Source organism: Dromiciops gliroides, chromosome 4 (assembly GCF_019393635.1).
Source record: "Dromiciops gliroides isolate mDroGli1 chromosome 4, mDroGli1.pri, whole genome shotgun sequence".
NCBI classification, from domain to species: domain Eukaryota; kingdom Metazoa; phylum Chordata; class Mammalia; order Microbiotheria; family Microbiotheriidae; genus Dromiciops; species Dromiciops gliroides.
In genome coordinates this window covers 224,303,790-224,309,997 of record NC_057864.1, presented here as the reverse complement: position 1 = coordinate 224,309,997, position 6,208 = coordinate 224,303,790, and the positions used below count along the sequence as shown (strand labels likewise).

Here is a 6,208-nt window from a genome sequence, read left to right as displayed (position 1 = left end):
GTACAATATTGTGGGGAAAAATAAAATAAAATATGAAACCAAGAAAATCCAACCTCAACATTTGTCAAAAGCCGTTCCCTCAGCCATACCTTGACTTCATGCATGTCTCCCCTCATGTGACAGTTCAGTGTCTGCTCTTGCATGTATTCCTCTTGTGATTGGATGGCATCTTGGCCAACTGGCATCTGATAACTCAGAATAAAGGCAATTAATATCTTAAATGATAAGTTCCCATAATCCAAGTCTCATATGGATTTAAAAATTGAGGATAATAAATGATTGCAAAAATGCGAATACGTCTTGACTCAAAATATATAATTATGCAACAATTTCAAATAATACCCTTTTTTTTACTTAGTATACAATTATTTTTGTGAAAAATCAGAACATATTTAAATATAAGTTAAAGCACAACAGAATCTCAAAGAAAACTTTTTTTTAAAAAAAGAAAACTTTTACAAATGTTCCCCTCTTTTTTTTTTTTTGGAATATGCTTATCAAAAATAATACTTCTAGAATCAATTTACACTTGCCATGGCAACCAATTTGCCAAGGAAATGCTTTAAAGAGTTTGATCAAATAATCAGTTGAGAAAAAAAAAATAACAAAAACAAACAACTCAGAATATGGGAGCACAATACTCCTAGAATTAACATTGTATTATGAAATCAAAACCATCTTGCAATTTTTCAAAATTAGATAGATAAACGAATAGAAGAAAATACACATGGAACAATAAAAGACAATGAAATTCAAACTAAGGAAATCTAAATGAATATGAACTTAATATTAATAAGAGTCTTATAAAATATAAACTTGATCACATGACTATAAAAAGCTTTTACAAATATTCTCCTTGTTTTAAAAACTAAGTATAAAACACAATCTCAAAAGCATTAAAATCTCTATGAAAATAAACCTATACCATTAATTCCAAAATGTATATGTAATAGCATAGAAATCCTATGTAACCTCTGAACTGACATTAATAATCTGAGTGAATTCAGAACACTCTTGATTCCGATATCTAAAATCCCCAATACTCATATCAATACCTTGCTGCTTACTTCTACATTTCTGTAAAATATATACCCTTCCATGGCAAAAGAAGCAGAGTCTTGAACTATGTTGATTGTCATTCTTATTCAGCTTAAGTTTTTCTTCTTTAACCCCTCTATATTGTCTGTCGGGCTTTTCACCATACAAATGCTTTATAAGATTACTAATTAAAGACAAAAGCAGGTTAGCAAAATTATGAACAAAACGAGCATATCTGGAATTTAAAGAGTTTTCTAAGATTGTCTCAAAAGCACAGCCAGGCCGGGAAGGGCTGAGCCTGAAGCTGCAAATGCAGGTAGAAAAAGTTGAGCATGCGCACCAGATCTCTGGACTTCCCAGGCTGGGGAAGCTATGGGCTTGGCCATAGGAGGAGTAGAGGGTGGGGTCTGGAGAGGAGGGGAGGGACCAGTGCAATTTGAATCAGACTTGATTTTGAACTCAGGCCTGGATTCCTCTTCCCCCACTTTGCCTCCAGGTGCTAGGGGATTAAAAGCTTCTAGAGGGTGGGTCATTGCCTCCAGGCATGCAAAATTAAAGCAACAATTAGTGTTAGAACTGGGAAAAGCTGCGGGAATCTCTTCAGGTTTCTCTGAAAAAGCATGGTTGGGAGAGGGGGAGATATTTCTTTGTGGGAGTACATTGCTGGCTCTTCTAACAAAAATAAAAAGAAAAATAGAAAATCCACAAAAACAAAGCATTAACATGATCTTATCTCCCATTCGTCTGGTTAAACAGACTAAAATCAAAAATAGGGTAATTAGGGAGTTTAAAAGGTCCATTTGAAAAAATTTAAAGGAAAACACAGCCAGTACACCAGTACTTAGCAGTTAAAGGGAGAGGGAGGGGAAATTTCTTACCCAACCAGAAGATCAGAAGAAGACTGAGGTTTAGCTTTCCTCTTCGTGGTCAGCCATCTGTTAAGGGTTAAAATTCTAGCTAAACTGTCTAAAATATTTAATGAGTGGTCGCCAATAAATTATAAGCTTTAGCAAGAGTTAGACTTTTAAGCGTTTATTAAGGAGAATAAGAATTTGATAAAGAGAGAAGAAAAGGCCTAGATTCCTATCTATTAAAGGGAGAACACATTTCTAGCTCCCTTCTCCGCCAGCGTCCTCAGGAAAAAAACGCGAGACTGAGCGCCAGTCTCTTCCTTCCTCCTCCCACTAGCTCGTGTCACTTCCTGACTCCTGGTCTTGCCCTCAAAGACCTTCCCTTCATGGGCAGAACTCTTCTACAGTAAGTATCCAGCAGGTGGCGTTATTCCAATCGTTACACAATGTGTGTGTCAATCTCATTATCAATGTGTACATCCTGGAAAATATACTGCCAAGGTAAGCAACCTAATCCACAGTATTCAAAATTTTTCCATCTGCAGTAACCAATGGTTCCACATAAGCAAGGTATGTCAGAAGAAATCAAAGAAGGCTTCAAGACATTCATGCCCCATGTGGGGAACTTTTGGGAGAATATGGACAAAGAATCACACAGGTTGGGAAGGAATGGCTGGTTTGAAACCACACCATTAAAGGGGCTCCGAAATGGATGTAATTACAGATGCAGCTGAATATTTGAATATCCCCAGCACCTGTCATGGGACTTGACTCATTTTTTTTTGGACTGGACTTGTGATTTTATCAGAAAAGGGAGCTATGTCAGAGAACTTCCTCTACCATTGCAGATGACACCTTCACTGTACCTTATAACCTTCAGGAATTACCTAAGGCACTGAAAGGTTAAGGCCACTTAGTTTGTGATACACAGTCAGTCTGGATAACAGATGGAACTTGAACCCAGGTATTATGGACTCCTAGGCCTACTTTTGATCTACCATGCCAGGTTGAATCTCATCTGGTAGAGTGAGAACTTAATAAATATTGCTTATTGATGAGTAAACATTGCCCATAAATAGCCAAAAGAACCCAAAGGCCCATTCCAAGAAGATATCTCAATGGGCAGAGATTGGGTTGTGAAGAGGGAAGATGGAATAATATTCCTCATTTTCCTTTTTCTGTTTTCCCTTTTAGATTACAGTAAAATTAATGTACTTTTTCTGCAGATAGAAATGCAGGAAACAAGCATTTATTAAGCACTTATCACATGCCAGTTACCATGCTATGTGCTTTACAATTACCTCATTTGATCCTCACAACAACCCTAGTTGGTAGTTTCCCCCCCACACCCCATTTTACAGAGGGGAAAAATGAGGCAAACAGAGGTTAAGGGACTAACCCAGAGTTACCCAGCTACTAAGTGTCTGGAGCTGGATTTGAAATTCAATCTTCTTGGCACTAGGCCCAGTGCTCTATGCTCTGTACCAGCTAGCTGTCTTTATGGGCACTATACTTTTGCACTCTCCACTAGTGTTGCTATCATTAACATTTGTAGAAGCTGTTGTTGCTCTTTCACTCCCCACCCCATGCATCCTTGAAGGTAAGTGCTATTATTTTTAGAGAGAAGGGAAAGAATACAGCAAACTGCTGGGAATTAAAAGGTGGCTTCATATTCATTTGAACTGCTATTAACATCTGTGGAAACTGTAGCTCACCTATCCTCCCATGTAGCCTCAGAGTTGGCCAAGATCTACTAAGCCCTATCTATACTCCAACTTGGAGATATTCAACTCGGGGGTCACCTAGCCCGGAACTGAAACACACAGCCTAAAGCCACTTGGCTAAGATATGAGCTATCAGGCCTGGTCAGATAACAAACCAGAATAGCTCTCAGGAATGGTTTTAAAGTATTTCTTGACTCAGAAACCTGGCTCAAATTCCCCACAACCTCCTAGTGTATGAAATAAAAAGATATAGTACAGGCCACACCCATGCCACTCCATGATTCTACAAACCCCTATCAGCACATATCCATTATCTTATAAAAAAATAAACTTTTACTTCCGGCTCTCCTAATTCCTGTGATTAAGTTGCCATCTGTAAAGGAAAAACCTTTGACCCTCTATTACCTTTCCCCATGCTCTCATCAATACCTGTTTCTTCTTCCTATCTAGTTTCTATTCTTCTCTGCTTTCCCCTTCCTTGTATCCTCTGTAGTTTTCATCCATGGTCTTTTTCACTCTTTCCATCTTTTTTTTTAATTTGCAGAAATCTGACTCTCTTCTGATGCTATCACCACCCTCAGCAGAGCTTGTCACTCCTCTCATGTCCTACAAGACATTGAGAAGAGGCACACTTTTATTCTCCATTGTTACTTCCAGACCCTTTTGCTGCTGCTGTCACTGCAACATTCTCTGTCTATCACTAGCGACCTGCCTTCCATTTGTTTTAGATCAGTTTCCCTCCTTTCTCAAAGAGTTTAGTAGCTAGCTGGGGAATTTCAATATATGCATTAATGTCCTCTTGAATTCCTCATCCTCTGCAAACATCAAACTTCTCAGTTCCACTGTCCTTCAACTCTAATCCACCTCAGCCATTTGGAGTTCTGCTCTCAGGTTCACCATCAAGCCAAACTCTACCACTTCTGTGATCTCGAGATTTGAAATTCCCTTCTGATTACAATCTTATCACATCTCCCTTGCTTCACTCTTCCTAAATGTAATCTTCATCCTCACTGGTTCCTTCATTTCCCCACCTAATTCTCCATTTTCTTCCTTCCCTTCACAGTATTGACCCTATAGTTGACTATTTCAATTATGCACCTATAATTCCTTGTCTCTTTGCCCTTGAACTGTTTATGCCTTATCCTTCCTTAACTCTGGGTCATCTACATCACATACTTTTCCCAATTCCATTCCCATACTACTGAATGCCGTTAGAGAAAGTCATGTAGTGCTTGCTTTGACAGCACATATACTAGAATTGGAACGATACAGAGATAAGCATGGCCCCTGCACAAGGATGACACACAAATTCATGAAGAGAAAGTCATATAAACATGTGGACTGAACCCATTATATATATAATGTCATTATATATATAATATATATATTATATATATATATAATGTCATTATATATATAATGTCAGCTGGGTCCTCATGCTTCACCAGCAATCCTTTATTCTTCTCTGATGAACTCTTTATCATAATCCCTGCAGCATTTGGTACAAACTTTCTCTTGTTCTCCTTAAGCCTTCAATGCCATCCTCATCCTTATCTCTAAGTAAATGAACTTTTCCACTACTTGACTGAGAAAGATTTATAGTTTTCTATCTTGAACTCTCTCTTCCCCTACTCCCCAGAGCAGGTAATATTTTTTGTATCCCCAGCACTTAGCACAATGCCTGGCATATAGTAGATGCTTAATAAATGTTTATTGATTATGGCTATGAAGAAGATATGGCCCTTCTCCTTGCCAAGAATAACTCTACCTGGACCCTTTATCCCATCTACCTCCTGAAGGACCTTTCCCATCAATCACTTTTCCCCCTCTCATCTTTAAATTCTTCCTATCTATTAGCTCCTTCCCTTCTTCCTACAAACATACTCAGGCCTATCTCTCCCCACCCCATTCCTCAAAAATAAAAACCTTAAAGTAACCCAACTTTACTATATGTCAAGCTACAACCTCCTCTTCACTGTCAAACTCTCCCAAAGTGTGGTCTACACTTATTTCCACTATCTTCCTCATCACCCATTTACTTTTCAATTCCTTTTAATCTGCCTCTGGACTCACAATTCTATTTTACTCTCTCAAAGATTACCAGTGATTTTTTTTTTCTGCTAAATTGATGATTTTTTTCTTGAGTTTTCTTCTCCTTGAATTCTCTGTAGCTTTTGGCACTAATGACACCTCCTCTTTCCAAATATTCTTTCCCTCTCGGCTGTAGTGATATTGCCTTCTCATTCACCTTCTACCCACTCTGACCATAGTCATTCATTGCTGGGTCATCATCTACTCCCAAGGATCTGTTATGGCTGTCCTCCCCTCCCCTCCTTTCCCTGCCCCTCCCCGCCCCGCCGCTTCTTTTTTCTTCTCTTCTCTTCTCTTCTCTTCTCTTTCTTCTCTTCTCTTCCTCTTCTCTTCTCTTCTCTCTTCTCTTCTCTTCTCTTCTCTTCTCTTCTCTTCTCTTCTCTTCTCTTCCTTTCCCTTCTCTTCTCATACTCTCTCCCTTGGTGATCTCATCAGTTCCCACACTTTCATTTATTATCTCAATGCATATGAATCCAAAATGTATCTATCTAATAAAAATCTCTC

At 38.5% G+C, this 6,208-nt stretch overlaps 1 non-coding gene across 1 annotated transcript; it reads left to right on the top strand.

Annotated features, from left to right (window-relative positions):
- Positions 1–4,841: 4,841 nt before the first annotated feature.
- LOC122726974 lies at positions 4,842–4,945 on the top strand. The gene has a single exon (XR_006352964.1). It is a non-coding gene; the product is annotated as a U6 spliceosomal RNA (small nuclear RNA).
- The last annotated feature ends 1,263 nt before the right edge of the window (positions 4,946–6,208 follow it).